We start from the raw sequence: 17,778 nt of genomic DNA on the forward strand, positions 1-17,778 counted from the left end.
TCTACAGGATCCAGTGCCCAGGCTTGCCTGCGAATGGCACAGAATAGGAATGCCTGGAGGAAAGTGGTGCGAAGTGTACAGGAGAGCCACACGCATGATGGTCACGACCCTCAGCAATGAGGAAACGACTAGGAAGAAGAAGAAGTTGACGTGCCACATCTTTTTAATCAAAATAAAATAAAATAATATATTATAACTTAGTTTTAAAACATAATAAATATATACGAATGTACCCCTCGCCGAATTTTGGCCACAGCGGTCAATTTCAAAAATTATCTGTGTATTGATTATCTGTGTAGGAGCATTATAGTGCAAAAGTGTGTGCACAGGACTCTCTGTCCTGTGTCTCATCATGCTACGGGACGGCATTTGGACACGAGCGAGATAGATCAGGTGCAAGACTGACGGCTTCACGTGATTTCGTGGAAGAGTAACTGCCATTTTCATTACTTCAAGTTACTAAAAATAGCCGATAACTTTTAATGGATCTTTTCGGGATTTGCACCCGGAACCTCGAATTCTCTACTCTAAGTCTTAGCTAGCCAGTAGACGAATGAGGAAGTGGAAAACATTTTTAAGAATAATAATTGTATTTATCTTATGCTTATTTCCAAGCAGTGTAGATTTTTTACAAATTTTGTAGTATATATATCTAATATATGTCACTCGTCATAGGCTAGTAAATATATCTACATAATAAAATGAAGCAGTAATGAAAATTTATGAGAAACGTAATTATTAAATTTAAGTAGGCATGTCATAATCAGTATGACATATATTTTTTAAATGGTACTCGTTGTATCAGACTTGTACCACACAGAAAAGACCATTACCAAAGACAATCGATTTAATCAGTACCTCGCAATAATATATCAGCAAACGCGGTTGACTTTCTGGCATGTATTGAAGATTTCCGTTGTCTGTCTCCGATACTCATCATCAGATCCTTACGAAATTATGTAAATACTTTGGTTTATCCGATTACGTATGAAACAATTATTTCCGAACATAAATAATATGTATATATAAACATCCAAATTCAGAACCTGATCCTTTATTGAAGTCGTTTAAAACAATTAGCAAAATAATAATCATTCATTCAAAAAATTCCTGTAATCAAATCTACCACCGCATCTTTAAGTAGGTACCTGTAGTTCTAAAAAACGGTAACGGTGAATTATTAAACTTCTTATGCACATCATGCAGCAAATGTTTTGAGAAAGGCTTCAATGGCAATTTTATACTAGTTTTGAAAAACAGTTAAATTATCATGATTAAGATTATACTCGTAAGTATTTGAAAGTAATTTATGCCCTATAGGAATATCAAGAAATATTGAATCACAATAATCGTGAAGAGTCGACTACCCGTTCGGACTCAGGGCAGACCAGGGCTTTATCTCGTGATCAGTATTCGATATTCATATTGCAGATTTGTCTGTACATTTGCTAATCTCTTATGAAAAGTTAACGCGCGTCGGTTAGCTTAAACTGTTGTATATTCGTAGGTGTAATGGCGCGCGGACCGACTACCGCCGCGACGGTAGTCCGCTACACGCTTTTACTACGCACGTATCTGCAGTAAAGTCCCTTAAAGTTAAAGTCTAAAGTCCTTGCGTTTCGTGAAATGTAGATCTTTACACAAGCGCCGTGCAAATGTGAACCTGATAAAGAGTTTTGAATGCGCTAAAGACATTTGATTGGTTTTCTATTCAAAAGGACAGAGTTCCAGCTTGATCAAGACCTTTCTCGCTGGAAGAGATAATACAGGTATTAAATTATATATATTCTCTACTAGAGTTTCACAGAATAACAACAAACACATATGTCTATAGCTACGCGTATAATGTATACCCTCTACATCGACTCTACATCAACGTCTATGGGTAGATTCTTGGAAGTTTACTTTACTATCCTTACCGGCAGGGTTTCTTCAGAATACAGGGTACAAGTACAGTGTAAGATTTCCGAGCCCTTATACTTTAACATGCGTATAATTGACACTACAGTCGGCCTCTCCGCAGCGCCCGCTGCGCCCGCTCCGCTCGCTGCGTCCGCACCGACGCGCGTTGATTTGCCGCTGCGTTTCGCTTCATGTTGTTTAAAGTTTTCTTACACCAGTTAACTTTATCGCCGATGACTTCATGGCTTCGAAACATCGTGAGCTCATCATAAGGTATACGAGATTAGGACATATATATATGTATATGTTGTGCAGTATTTTCACATTTATATGTATGTAACTCTATAAACATACTCTTGTTGAGGCGATTGAGTTCGGCAGCACCGGGTCATACAGAATTCATTTTGTAATTGTCAGTATTTTATCAAAAGTGCCTTCAAAAGAGCCACCCCTCTCTTTATGGGTCCTGTTCCTGGTTTTAATCCATTTTTCGATTTATTTCAACCCTCAAACATCCCTATCGTGTGTAAACGTATGTACCTCATACATGAGGACAAAGTATATGTATGGACAAAGTATTATTTGATTGAAGAGGTCTCATTTGTTTTAATAAATAAATAAAACGACAAATAAAACGCACAGAGATTATAATACGTTACGTTAGAAAATTCTCTATCGTTTTAAATTGAGTATTTTGTATAAAACCCCGTAGCACGCGTTCGGGGTCTCAAGACGTCGGCGTGTATATGGAAGCATTAAGAATCATCAATAATGTGCCGCTGCGCCGTGGCGAGCGAACTCGACACGGCCGTGGCTCCTGGATGTATATGGATGAGGAATCTTGTCCATCGAACATCAATTAGCAGTTCGGCTGGACGTATCCCCGGTACTCCCCCATTCTTTTCGCCTTTTCTTTTCGTATTTGGGAAGCAATGTTTCAACATAGCTTTAATTTTCAAACAATATCCAACAGCTCTATTCCATCAACTGCTCTTGCGTACCATACAAACACGTATATTCTGCTACGGACCGTTACTTAAGAGGTCACTTTTCTAAGATTAAGTACTTAGTCGCAGTTCAGAGAATAGGTTGTAAAAATTCATAATTAAAAGTACTCCAAAAAAGGTATCAACAAAACAATTTATTTGATCTAACAACCAGTATATAATGTAACAATAATGATTCTCTATAAAACATTTTCGTAATTTGCGGTTTCGTAATGAATCGTATTTAAAATGATTGCGCGTGTTTTAGACCGAACCACACTCTAACAACGAATTTTCTAATCGCGTTTTCTTATCGAGCGTTGTTTTACGATTCGACGCCGTGTAGGTAGTTGTTCTGTGCGGTTTAAGTGCGCTGTTACCGGCACATGCATACACGCGTTATTGTCATAATAAGTAAACATCCACTTAAAATCGTCATTTTCATTATTCACAAAAACCACTAAGTTTGGATTTCATGTGTTCTGCACAAACATACAGGTAGACTGACAAAGTGGTGGTTTTATATGTAAATAAGATTTACAATAAATAAAAATACCATATTAACTTAAGGTAATATTTCCCAGATATGTTAAAGGTTTAATAAAATATAAATAATAAACGAAACATAATATTTGAAACATCTTCGAGAATAAAACCTAACTGTACCGAGACCGCAGAACTTAGTAACGTACGAGTACTAAGGTCGGGACTAAACGGGAACAAACTGCTGCCCTCAGCGCCGTCGCTGCACTCCCCGCTCGCAGCTGATCAACGTTTACGAGTAGTGCTTACTCGCATGTACCGACGCCTACACGTGCCGTAAACTATACTTTATAATATATAAAACAAAATAAAATTATAAGCTCCAACGAAGGTACACACAGTTACTTTCTAATTTTGATAATTATGTGTAATTGCATTACATTACAAGGAGAGGAGACCGTAGCCCAACCGTGGGCCAGTTACGAACCTAACAGTTGTATGGTCGGCTGCTCATCGACAGCACGAGGAATCGTTATACTTCTCACAGCGCCGATGTCTTTGGGCGAGGGGGCCGCAATATCTGATGAATAAAAAATTATGAAGCATATCTACAAGGATGGGCTCTCGTCTTCGTCATACGCGTGCAATAGAACAGTTCTCAAAACGAATATTTGATGGAACTCAAATTTAATAATATTAAAAATTGCCTCGTTACTTCAATCAAAGTACACTTCTTCAATTGGGCCCTTATGACCACTTTTGGATCGACACGATTTAAATAAATAATTTAAATTTACAATCGGCGAGGAACTCTGAAGCTCAGATTAGTAGATTCGATTTTGTCGAGAACCCTTGCGCTCTGTAACCCAGGTTTCAATTTTCTACGTACAAGCTCATCGGTTTTGTGTTTGTGTGAAGATAAGTACCTACGTAATGAAAATATCGTAATAGAGAATATATATTTTATTAAATAAGACATAGTTCACTCAATAGTTTCTTTTAAATAATAAGTGAGCCCAAACCTCGAGATCCAAAACTCTTCTTTCACAAAACTTTACAGAAATCTAAAAAATGTCGTTTTCAGGAAGTGAAATAGTTAAGCGGTAAGCGGTTAGCTGTTAGCTGACGGACCGCCACGCGCGCGGCGGCCGGCGCTCAGTATCGCGCGAGAATCGGCCCGGGTCGGTCACGTTATGTCTCCGGCGAGCGCGACCAAACACGCTCACGACGAACTGCTTTCGGTAACTGAAGTGTACCACTCACACCACAAAATATTATACGCAAATCCATTAATGCCGAATTAAGTCATCCGTCGTGCCGTAGTGATTTCCAACGAAATTCGAAAATCAAAATTCCCGCGTTCGGAAAACGTTCCGTTGCATAACAATGCAGCGAAGGCCGCGTGGAAAAGTGTTTGGTGAAAATTTCGCATAGGCATACGTTTCCACGCGGCGATCGGTCTCCGGCTACCGGCGACCGGCGACCGGCGCCGAGTCAGATTTGGACCGATTTCGTTTTAACGAGTCGCACGCGGTGGCCGCGTACGAAACGCTTCGGGCAAAAAGTTCGCCGAAAAAAGTTAAGGTTTTGGCCTGACGACAGTAATCTGATAATTGCCTCGCAAAATTTCTTTTCGCGCCGACGTAACTCTCAGATGCGCCCTGCGCCGGAGTGGCGAGTCGCGAGTTTGAGTTAATCCGCTCCCCGTTCTAACTAATTATTCGAGTAAACGTTTTCGGCGTTTTGTTATCGCGCCTGTGGATTTTGATTTCGTCTTTCGCCTTCTACCGAGCCGCCTCTCGATCGTGCGGTTTGTCGCTGCGCGCTATAATATATTGTGGTGGAGTGTCAGTGAGTGTACGTGTGAGATTTTCAGCTCTCAGGGAAATGATATTAATATCTGTTACCTTTCCTATGTGATGTTTACGATACGAGTGCTGAGTTAGAGTTACACGAACCGCAGTGATACGATACAGTCGGTGAAGCAAGAAAGTGACACGGTGTGGCCGAGACGCGGTTTTGAAAAATATCTGCCTCTAAACGGTATTTCGAAAGCGCATCTGACTTCGCAGGCGACCTCCGCACACAAGTTAGTCATTATGTTCATTAATAACCTTTACGTGACTGTGTCCACGTGTTCGACAAAGTTCAAACTGGGCTGACACGCTCGCAGATCGGCTGTGTGTGCTCGGTGGCAGTGGCACTGAAATCTGTTCTGTGATGTCTGAGATTCGGTGGGACCTCTGCAGGTGCAGAACGAGCGTTAGATGTTGATTATCGATTGTCACAAAGTACGAACGATATAAATTCCAAACACACTTTTTGTTTATATTTTGCAGCTCACAGTATAATGTCGTGTAATGCAAATAAGATTTTTTTTTGGATTTCTAATGAGTTTGATATTTATTTTGTTTATTTAAATATAAGCGGAATGTGATTAAAATACCTGAATTTAATTTAATGACGTTATCCATCTTTGAAATAACAATTGTCAGTGTTATCAACGAGGTCACTCACATTTATCAAAGAAAATATATTTATTGTTGTAACCGGTTTACGTTATTAATCTTACTTTTTTATTATAAAAATATTATTTTAAATGTTTGTGAATTAAATGTTTATGTTTTTATTTAACATCATATCCGCCATCACATCGTATTATTTTCTTATTTAAAATATAAAAAAGTGTTAAGTGAATTTATGTCCTCTATAATACGTAATCTATATTAATAAAAGAGAACTTGAATTATCAAACGGCATGAAAAGTAAAGGTTTATTTGGAGAGGAACTTAAAGAAAATAATAGCTCATCGGCAAGAGGGCCGAATAAGTATGAGAAAGTCGCAGGTTCGAATCTTACACGTCAGGTTTGATCACACCACCTCGAGCTATCTTCAGCAAGACTGAAAATTCGAGTGATATCACATACAGTACTAACATCAACAATTAACTAATAACTTTAATTTGCAATAAATAAATTTATACGTGTCGTACTCTATACCTGTGAGTTGTGATACTCATTAATAAAATGGAATAAATTGCGTAATATACATAGGTAATGTTGCACGTTAGGTACAATAGTTTTAACCCATATAAACTTTATTTACTACAGGCAGAATTTAACCAATTCATTTCTCACAAGGTTAGTATAAAATAGTCGATTACATCTAAACACGTATAATTTCATTTTAATTTTATTGTATGAATACTTGCATGAAAATATTCATTTTTCATTTATCTATCTCCCTGTTCAGAGTGCTTATTTTAGAAGTAGGTGTAGTTGTTATTTTAATACGATGAAGTGTGCAACTGATACTTACAAGGTATGAATATCTAAAGTATGAAATGAGCAAGAGGGGGTTACTTGATGTGACTGGAGACAGAGACGAAAGGAAGAGAGAGAGACACTTTTTTGTACTTAACAACGATGTCATCGAGGTGTAGAAAGTCAGGCATCGAATATGACTGACTTCGATGAGTCGTTTTGTGGATTAGCAATTAATAATAATTTTTATTTACCGATAATACGATTGTAATTAGTAATTGATATATTTCACAATATTTATTTTATACAATTCAATAATTGTGTATTTTCTAAACTGTGCGTTTAGTAATATTATGCTGTATTATCAGTCGACCCTGGGTTTTAATTCAATTAGTCAGGCTTCCTCTAAAATATAGATTATTTCAACACTTAGCTTGTAAAATATTTTACGTTTTCAAAGCGAGGATGCTCTGAAGATCCGACAAGGCTCAGTGGATTTTAACCCGGCACTGATTTATAAAGAGCTTAATACTTGTACTTAATCCGTAGTGGAATATGATTCGAACGTTTCCCTCAGGTTGTGCCAGTTTATCAAAAACATTGAATAGATTCAACAGATCATGCTTAGGGTCGGAACCGTTTTGCGCGTAACGATGACACGAGGCAACCCCGGGCTGTGGCTTCGCCTTCGCTGAAATACATAATTATTGTCATAGTTATTTATACATATATTACAGTATAGTCTCGATTTTAGGGAAAACAGGCGTTAGAAAACGTGATCCTTGAAGTTGATCGAACCCGTGCACACCTGAGCAACGGCCGGCGGTACTGGTCTACTTGGATAGATTACGGCGTTACGTTGTCACGTATATTTCATAATGTTAATTACATGATTCTGCTTCTAAGAATTATATTTTTATAGTTGTTATCGACAGTCATTGTGAAGTCGGTCACGACTCTCGACAAACTTAATCAATGTGAAAAAATCAAATTGCCTTTGTGTAAAACAAGCTGACTATTGAAATCGTTTTTTTTCTTCACAAATTGAAGTAAGTAATAAAAGATTTGCGTCGTGAGATTTGTGCGTTTATGTGTGATATATTTATATATTACAAAACAACGTTAGACGTGTTTAAAATGGTTGTGGACGGTGGCGACTACGTACCATCACGGGTTTGTTTGTGCTCGTCTTTTTCCGTTCTGTTTCCGTTATTTATAAAAATACTTAAAATACATTAAAGTTTTACAATTTATTTATTTGACAAAATGCCGTTGTTTGCGATAACAGACAGTTAAAATGACAAGTACGGAATCACGAAAAGCAGTTTCAGGAATATGGGTCATTTATCCTCGAGTTTTTAAAACGATTTGTTGATAATATTCAGTTTTTAAGAGGCCTCCTTCTGCCGAGGGCCAAATTGAATCGGAAGTGTTAGCAGTTTTTTGTTTGTCGGTTATTAAGAGTTTCTAACAACTCTAAACCAGACCTAGACTATGAGTATAGCAACACTGTTAATACTGACAAGAGATCTAGTAAGGAATTTTTCAAAAGACAAGTTTTAAGACCTCGTTTTAATTTTTCATCTGAATTATTCTAAATGTATGTATATTATTTCATAGTAATTAATTATAATAATAATTATGTACTGTCATCTCGAACGAGGATATCCTGGATTTGAACCGAGCACATAGCTGACCGTTACTATTTAATTACTTTGAAAAACAATTGAAGAAATAAAAGTTATAGTAATGTCATACTACCTAAGAACTCTTAAGTTAAATGAGCGTTCCCAGCCCGCCGCCATGGCTGTGATGGTGTTTGCTCAGTGCGAATACACCAACGTCACGACCTGTGCTCGACCACCTGTCACCAACGCTCTGCAGTAACGGATACTAACCCGCGGGACTTTTTATCTTAATGTGTAATAACTTCGTAAATCCTGCAAAATTACTGATACCGATGTTAATTGCTGTGTAATGTCTTGTGTTAACGTAATAAAAACGTGTCGGTTGACGGAAACGGCGTTTTCAACATCATGTTTAAAATTATCATTGAAATACAAAACTATTATACATTAATACTATTGTAGAGTTCGGAGTTGGACTTAATCCGAATAAATTTCATAGAGGTTTAATTCAACACGTGTTTGAAGCTATGCTGTATAAAATAAGATAATAAAAACAGGTATTTCTTGTCTATCCAAATGCCTATATCCTCCAATGCTAAATTTTGTATCGCCAGTTTTTTGTCGTAGGCTAATTCTAGTTTCGTTCGTTGTGACTGCAAATATACATAGACATTTATAGTTCAAGTAGTGCTGTGATATGACGCTTTACTGTTACTATTCGTGTAGTGACATGACCAGTTAAACCGCGCGACTAACTTTGCACCAAATCATTTTGAATCATAATGTATACTGTCCAAGATATATAAGGTTATGCGTGAAATAAAACAGTCGCAAGTATAATTATTGATTTAAAATCGTTTGCTAAAGTTTTTGTGATTGTCTTTATTTCAAATGCCAGTGGTGTACCGTTCTGAACGCCGTTTTTAGTTCATTGTACAGCTAGTACAGCTTCCGACCACGGCTCGTTTCTTTTGTTTGTGCACAGACATTGATCAAATTTAGATATTATATACATTTATTAGCGATTACATTTTATTGAAATCGTTTGATTAATCATAATATAATTATATTCAGATTATGGTATTAATCTATTTTAAAAAATACTGGTTTTCGCATCCATAGTTGCTGCCCATAAAGACGGATCCATTGAAGCTTCTCGCATTGTCTGCCTTCCGTTCTTACGTTGATAATTATCCGCTAGGGAATTGTGAGTCTATTAAAAGGTTTTTGTGGCAAATGGTATTACAATACTATTCAGGTACTTAAAAATGCTGTTACACGTGAATTCATAAATGTGTTAATATATTTGTTTATTTCCCAAATAGATAAGTGTGATTTTGTGTTTTTGGACGCTGGAGACGTTTGTGTAGATTTTTGACGAAATGTAATCAGTTAAGAAGTCCACAGTAGTGGAGTAACAGAGGCTAACAAGGATGGGTCCAAACGCAGGGCGTACCTTCGCCAGCCCACGGCGACACTCGAGACTTACGCCACATTGTAACCAAAAGTAAAGAGACAGTCTTAACCAGTAGATTTTCACGATCATTTTCACGATAGTAAGCACAGTGTACATAACAGAATACAATCACCATTGCATATCAGAGCTGGCAGCCGCATTCATAAAAGTTCGCGTGTGTTTATTTTCCGCAAAATATTTGATACTTTGATGTACGATTTTTACAACGTGCGTGAAGTTATGTAATGTTCCTTCAGACGAAACAATGACCTCGATGAAAATTTTTCGTTGTACTAAATATAGTACTGACGGCGAGACGAAATTTGTCATGAACGAGTCGTCTCGCGCCGCTCCGCAGGATCCTTTTGAAATCAGAGGTGACTCTACTGCCTGAGTCAGTAGTTGTCGTATAATTCTGTGAAAAACGTGGAACATTTACACATCAATCTTTTTCTTCCGATGCGTTTCAGGGTGATAGACAAATTTTGCAAAAGTTTAAAAATGTTTACTTCTGATAAGGCACCAGACTACGCCTCCTGTATCTATGTAGCACTGATTTGATTATGATAAGCGGAAGGAGTACACAGAGCGAGATAGCGGTACGATATCAATTACTTATCTGTAGTCCCGTTTTATTATCTGTACCGAAAACGTAGCGGAAGTAAGGCTTACTGAAAAATGTTGTAAGACTGCATCTCAGATTTTTATATATATCTTAAAGCAAATATTGACGCTGGCGTATACTCGCACCTCGACTCGCTACTACTGATGTGAACGCATTGAGGTGTTTCGGAGGGGGAGGGACTATTAGTTACCAAGTAGTTCGGGAGAAAGACTTGTATCGGAATGTGTATCTGTATCAAAAGAGAAGTGACGCAGATGATCCCGGTGTTAGCGAGCTAATTAGTATTTAGGTCAACTGACTCTGTTCGGTTACAGGATGGGAAAATTAGTGGGGCTCAATGAGTCGACCTCATATACACGCCGTTTAGAACTCATGAAATACCGGTGGCAGGGCTTGGGCTCGGATGGAACTCACCCGTTTGATTGGGTTCCGAACGAATCTATTAAGTTACATCCAAAAGCTGTCCAGCTGATACGCGATTGGGAGCCGTAGACTCGACGTATCGCGTTACAAAGGGAATGTATAAGGCTTAATTCTTATCAAACGTTTACGAGTGCAATTTGTAACTTAAAATCCAAAAACATCAATTATCAGAAACAGCCATCGTTTATTATTGTCGTTAAAAACCCGGTCGTGGTAGGCGGGAGATGTTCCGGATATCTCACCGAGTATCGCCTGTATCTAATCTAGCCCTACATTAATACTAGTAGATGTTAGATAACCGCTGATACAGCTCTCTAATCTGGAATTAATTTGTCTTTTAAATACAAAAGAGACGTAGACAAGGAAAGATATATTTGAATTTCAAGTAGAGATGATACATTTCCGGGATTTCGTGTGTCAACATCAAGAGTGACTTCGTTACGTCGACTTAACTCTCTAGTTTTAAGGTTTATTTATTTTTATCAGAAAGCAAACTAACAAAAGTCGAAATACATTAATATAAGAGACTTTATATTGTCAATGCGCTGCAGAATGATATTTACGATATCTACCTCATACTGTGGAAAGTACAGTCATGCAGAGAATAATATGATTCCATATCTGTAGCCGGTTATTGTCACCAATATTTGATAAACTTAAATTATCGATAAGGCAGTGCACGCTCGTGTTAATGGAGCGGTTCGATAGAGATTAAAGGAGAAGAGTCCACAAACTACATGTTTTCGGATACATAGTAAATGAAGTGAACATAACGCGCAACCGAGACGCGGAGCCCGAGTGGCGATAGTTGCGGGCAATCGTTAGTTAAAATATAATATTTTTACATGCCATTCCAGTTATTTAGTTTCATAATCGCGTCCCGCGAGCAGCTCGCTCTAGACATCAATACAGGTTCAGTAGAACGCGCTAATTGGATATATTTAATACTATAACCCAGTAATAAATCTTTAATGGCGACTATTGAGAATGTTGACAGTAAAAGTAGCTGTTTTAATGCGCCGGTGAAATTTCTAACTTATAAAGTTATTTCGATAGAATGTTATAAATAACAGGCTTTTTAATATTTGCTACAAAATACAAAACCAGGAGAGTCATTCTTTAAATTGATACTTTAAACTAACTGATTACTAGATAGTAATCAGCCTTAGATAAGTCATCTTAGATAAGTGGGATTCCTAAAATGCTCGCTGGTGTAATTATTGTTCTCTATAGAAATACAATTTGAAACCCTCAATGGACTCAATACATTGTAATTATGAATCAATACGTTGTAAGCTATAATAATTAGTCACGCCGGCCGTGTTGAAGCTGGCCAGAAATAGACTTAAAAAGATTCCGTATTATACTTTGAAATTATAAAGCACGCGCCAAAAGCAATACTCAAAAGTCAATTAACCTCAATATCGCGGTGCTAAAATGTCGCACCGACACGACTTAAAAAAATCATTACGATCGGTCATTTACACCCGTTGCGAAATAACGCCGCGCGCCGGCACAGGCGCGGGCCAGCGTGAGAAAAGTGTGGGCCTGCGTCGGCGGACTTATGCGTTTTAGGATAATGATTGTCCGATACCATTTCGGAGCTGACTCGGACGGAGGGCATCGCATCGCTCCCTCGCCTGTACTCAGCTCCGAAGCGGTTGTTGCGATCTCCTTCCGGTAAACACCTGTAGATGTAGATCCAACACAAAGACCAAACGTAGAGGAGCACTAAATATATATAGTACGTTTACTAATTACAGATATATATGTAGAGTACAGTTTGTGTAAATAAGCGGTATTGGAATGAACATTACCTTCTATATAAAACCTCAAAGCAGGCGCCGACGTGAAATTCTATTGATACACCATTATTACTATTTATAAAAAAATGAATTCCAAGTTTTGTCTAGAACAGGAAGTCACACGACCTGAGCCGCAGTTGTATGATCTGTGATGGATCGAGGGCTTTATTGATAAATTATTGCTTAAATTAATCCAATTACTGTTTAATTATATAATTTTTAATCAAAATCAAAATGTTCTTTATTGAAGTAGGCTCATAGGGAGAGCTTTTAAATACGCCATGTAATTTATAAATTTTAATTACTAAACAGATTAAAACGGTCTAATCGGACGTGGAAAACTGACTAGCGGTTCATTTATGTTAGTTGGATAATAATCTCTATCTTTAAACGTAATCTGTCAACTGAGTAGCGTCATTATACAAGCCTTTGCAACCTCAATGCAGGACATCAATCATACCTCATATTCCCTTGTTTCGGTATCCTCGCAAACAGACACGATTACAATTGAAATGCTACTGTGACCACACGCGTGTTTGAATTTGTTTGAATTGCGGGCACATCCCATTCATCCTATTCTGCGCGTGAACATTCAGTTTATATGACTGTGTGTTTTAAAATTGCATTGAAGATAAGCATCCGTTATTCAGTCGCGGCGCTTTGGACGGCCCACTTACACTGCATTTCATGTACTTACATATCGAATTGGTTCATGCATTACCACTACATCGAAACTACTTCTGTCAAACGAGTTTTCACGAAGTATTCATATTGTAATCAAAATAAAAGAAACGTCAAGCTTCACTTTTCACAACGAATATCTTAATAATCGTCTCCAACTTGAAACGCGTTGAATGCTTTTCCTAACGTCATATCAAAATCGTTTTAGTAATATTAGCGGTATTCATTGAAGCGAATAAGGAGCTATAACTAGCTACCTGTCTGCCTGTACAGTTTCCACGGGAACTTAGATAATGGTAGATTATGAACGGAATCAACGTACACATCGACTCTAATTTGATTATGAAATGTTCCGAACTAAGTGAAAAACTCACTGTTCAAGTGTGAAGTTCACACGAACGCAATTGGAGATCAAAACTCCATCTGAATATGTGTATGAGAAAACGATAATTTTAGTCTCTATTGAATACTACTAAAATCTTATATAATCGTGTAGATACTTTAATAAGGTTTTTTGATAATTACATTTTGGAAACACGTGTGGCAGAAATTAATCCGAAGCGCAGGAACCTGACGATATTGTTTCGCACCGAAATGTGATATATAACGCAAATATAACTCCTGAAGTTTAGTACAGTGGTGCTTGCCCGGCCTTAAACCCGCAATCTTCGGTTGAAATGTACGTATTCAAACAACTGCGTCATCTCGTTTCTCATAGTAGGTACTAAAAGATAAATCTGTTTTTCCAACTGACCTTTAATACTAAATCATTCAAATTCGTAATTACAGAAAGGTTTTAAAACAGTATAAGGGCATAGAAAGTTGTTTAAATATGTTAATGAGATTAATTTAAACAAACGTTAACCAATAAATTTGAATAAACTTTAGGAAGTATTTCTACTGCAGCGACGCGCGGTTCCGCCTGTGCGTATCGTGGTCGACTTCGGGTTTTCTTCCTCAGGAGTTCCCAATGTCGTGTCGGATCAAAGTTAAGTCGCATTCACTTGCCAACAGTCCAGTGACCTTGCGAATGAGCCCATAATATACAATTCAGTTGTAACGTTATTTATAAAGAGACGAACCGCTATATTATGATCATTTTTGTGTCTATAAGTATTAGATTTATTTATAAGTTAACGATCTGATTTCTCAGTCTCGTGTTGAATATTTGTGCGATCAAAGTTGGAAGTATAGTTTTTAAACGTCTACGAGTAAAGCTATACCTATAAATATATAGAATTAGCTCGCTGATGAAACTCTCCGACGAGTTTCGTGTCTTATAAAGTAATTCTAACGATAAACAAATTATTCGTCCGAGCGTTAATTGAGCGGCCGCAGCAGCAGAGCGACTCTAGCGACTTTAAGTTTAAATGAATATGTTATTGATTACGTTTACAATTCGTGCGTGTCGCATGAAAGTAGGTCGTGAATGTTTTAGGCAGTGGAAGAAACCGAGCGACTGCGGCTGCCACAGTACGCGGGTTATCAGACTCGAGGGTCCCTGACTGAGTACTTTAGATAAAACGTAGGGAATACTTTCGTATAACGCATACGTTAAGGCAGAACAGTTAAACAGAAGTTATTACGAAATTACATTTGTCCATTCGGCTCACCGATTCAGTGATGAACGCCAGAGCGACATCACAAGATCTGGAAGGCGAGGCTTACTGATTCTCACTGAGAGCAATCTCCAATCAATCAAATCAATCTACAATCTCAATTTATAGAAGAATTCCGCACGTAATGGTGTCCGTAAACGTGGTGTACGTAAGTGTTAGTCGCGACAGGATATCCACCGAGCAGCCGATCGGTAGAAATATAACAAACCGCGGTGTAAAAAACATTATTTGCATCTTTACGCGTTAAACATCCCTCACTTTTTATTATTTTTAAAATTATAAGTTGAAAATTAAATGTTCACAATGTTTACAGAGGAACGATTGTTCCCTCACTGACGTCAAGCGGCCTTAATCTTTTTTCTATAATGTCTCGATTTGCATCGCTTTCTTTGACGCTTCCGATTTTGATATTGCATAAATGAGTGCACACACTCTCGTCACGTCCCTAAGTAAACGCCCATGATAAAGTAAGACATTTAAACGATCTTGAGGATCATTTAAATGCATATTAATGTGCATTAAACATAATAAGGGGATTCGTTTATATACGAACACATTCTGTCAGGTAATTTGATTTGATACACACGACGCACTACCGGGCCCGGCTGTGAAAGACAGCGATTCTAATCATTTATAATAATTTTTATACTTTATAAAACTGACTCACAACCCCCCAAGTTCGACATAAGCTTACCACGATGTGGATTCATTGTTGTTACTATTCTGGCATAACATAGCTTAAAATAATTACGGTTGAAATGTTTAGCAATTTTAAAAGTTAGTGGTGCTTGCCCGAATTTTAATCCGATTAAGGTCCATGTATTACTGCCTCTGGGCCGCCTCCAGAGGGCAAAACATCATGATGAAACTTGCATGTGTCAACTATCAGCACTCGATACATTACAACAATAAAATATTTGTATTTTTATTAAAGATTATAATGATGATGATTTAAAAAGACAACAGAAACGTGCGTTTCTATATTTGTATATAGTGATAAAAAACGAATTCTCTCATTCCGAACGATCTAAGAAACTCGTTAAAGTGTGACGAAATTATTAAGACAAATATTCGTTATGTTCACGGAACCGTCGCGCCGCGTTGAAGGTTAATTATGTTTTGTGGGCCGTTTTGGAGTTACGGAGACGCCGCGAGCAAACATGAGCCCCTGTACGAATGGACAGATATGTTCCTCTGATAATTTACAAGAGACTTGCTTTAGGAAACACATTACAAAGTCATTAAAAGCGGCAAGGGATGCGCCGAGATTGCTGGGAGACGTTCGCGACGACTTGACCGTTTATACAGATTTTGGAGCTGCTATTGCCCGTGTAGATACGGGATATGTATATATGCTAATAATTAAAGCGCGGTAGATGAAGCTTAATTACTCGTACAAAGTATTGTCAAGTACTTTACTTACGAACGATATAATATTGTCAATAATTCTTTCAACCTGAGAGTAACGCTAACAGGAATCAAACACGAGAACTAATTGAGGTGTTTTCGATCCACTGTTCTATTGAGTTGGTGTACCTAATTTTGATTGTAGCCTAGACGATTAATGGTTTCGTTTGAAAAAAATGTTTATTATCTTAAGAACAAATTAAAATCAAACAGCGAGTTGCGAACTTGTGTCATTACGACATCGAGAAATATTATTTTGCACGAGATCAGTGTTCTGATAGTAGCTTCTAATACTTATCTTATATCTGGCTCGCATATATATATATAATTACCTAAACACTAAACAACCATGAACAAGACTAGGTTTTGCTGTCTTCTTATTGGACCGGAACCGGATCGTCGAAGTATTATTAGTAGAACTTATTAACGTACAAAGGTATTCGTCGTCTTCTTCGTCTGTGTTATCCATCGAGCCATCGGTTCACATCCTAAATTTAAAAATATTTATAGATCAGTTAAAAAAGGCTGGTGTTGTTTAAAAAAGTTAGGTGTACGGCATCATTCTGCGTTCCGCTCAGATTTTGCCGCAATAAAAGTACTGCAGGAAAACTGACATTGACGTTCCGTCGATTAACTTTAATAATACGCGAAACCTGTTCGACGACGTCTCCGGCGTGTGTTTGCTCTAAACTGGGTCATTTTTATTAAAATTTGACTTTTTCCAAGCATGTTTCAGTCCGCTTTGTAAGCGTCAACGTTACACTCATTATTTATGCGATTACAACTTACTTGTATAGAGTTAAGTAATTGATATTAATTCTTACACTAAAATTAAAACAAATCTGAACTAAAAACGACGAAACATGCCGAAAAACACTTTTTAATCGTACTTACTTTATTTCATATTACTTAATAAACTACCGGTTCATATATCCTACGTAGTACATCACAAAACATTACTACTTAATAAAATTGTGAAATGACTGACTGACACGCACAGCCTAACCGGAGAGTAACTGCATGTAAGTGAGCACAGGAATTCCATTAAAAATATTGGTGAGCACTGAGAGGGTAGTTTACAGCATTCATCTCCTAAGGGATGAATGTCTGCATAGAATCCGTCAATTCTGATGTAAAAAATTTGGAAATCGGTATTAAGGGTTATATTCATGTAAGTTATCGACAGGTGGGTTCCGTACCTTTTTGTAGGCTTTTATTTTACCTATCTACGAGTCGATGACCTTACAATCAATTTCTGACAAATGAACACGAACTCAAATTTATATACTTATAAAGTAACAAATTTCAATTTATGGCCAAGATTATTATCGTTAATCATATTTCATTATTTTCAAGCAAATTAAATTTATTCCAAATTTTCTAAGTATATAAAAAGTTGTATTTCCTGTCAATTTTCGATAATGATCTGTTTCTTCTGACTCTGTTCGAAAACATTTACGTTTAAGTGACAGATTACAGAATCCATTAAAACTATATTT

At 37.3% G+C, this 17,778-nt stretch overlaps 1 protein-coding gene across 2 annotated transcripts in view; it reads left to right on the plus strand.

The window, feature by feature from the left end:
• The first annotated feature begins 4,535 nt into the window (after window positions 1-4,535).
• The window catches only part of LOC113403777 (fibroblast growth factor 3), a 162,283-nt gene continuing 149,040 nt past the window's right edge, over window positions 4,536-17,778 (plus strand). For both annotated transcript variants that reach the window (XM_026644365.2, XM_026644366.2), the window contains exons 1-2: window positions 4,536-4,612; window positions 5,248-5,460. The gene's annotated coding sequence lies outside the window, so the exon portion shown is untranslated. The remainder of the gene's footprint in view (window positions 4,613-5,247; window positions 5,461-17,778) is intronic.

This window comes from Vanessa tameamea, chromosome 20, assembly GCF_037043105.1.
Source record: "Vanessa tameamea isolate UH-Manoa-2023 chromosome 20, ilVanTame1 primary haplotype, whole genome shotgun sequence".
NCBI lineage: Eukaryota > Metazoa > Arthropoda > Insecta > Lepidoptera > Nymphalidae > Vanessa > Vanessa tameamea.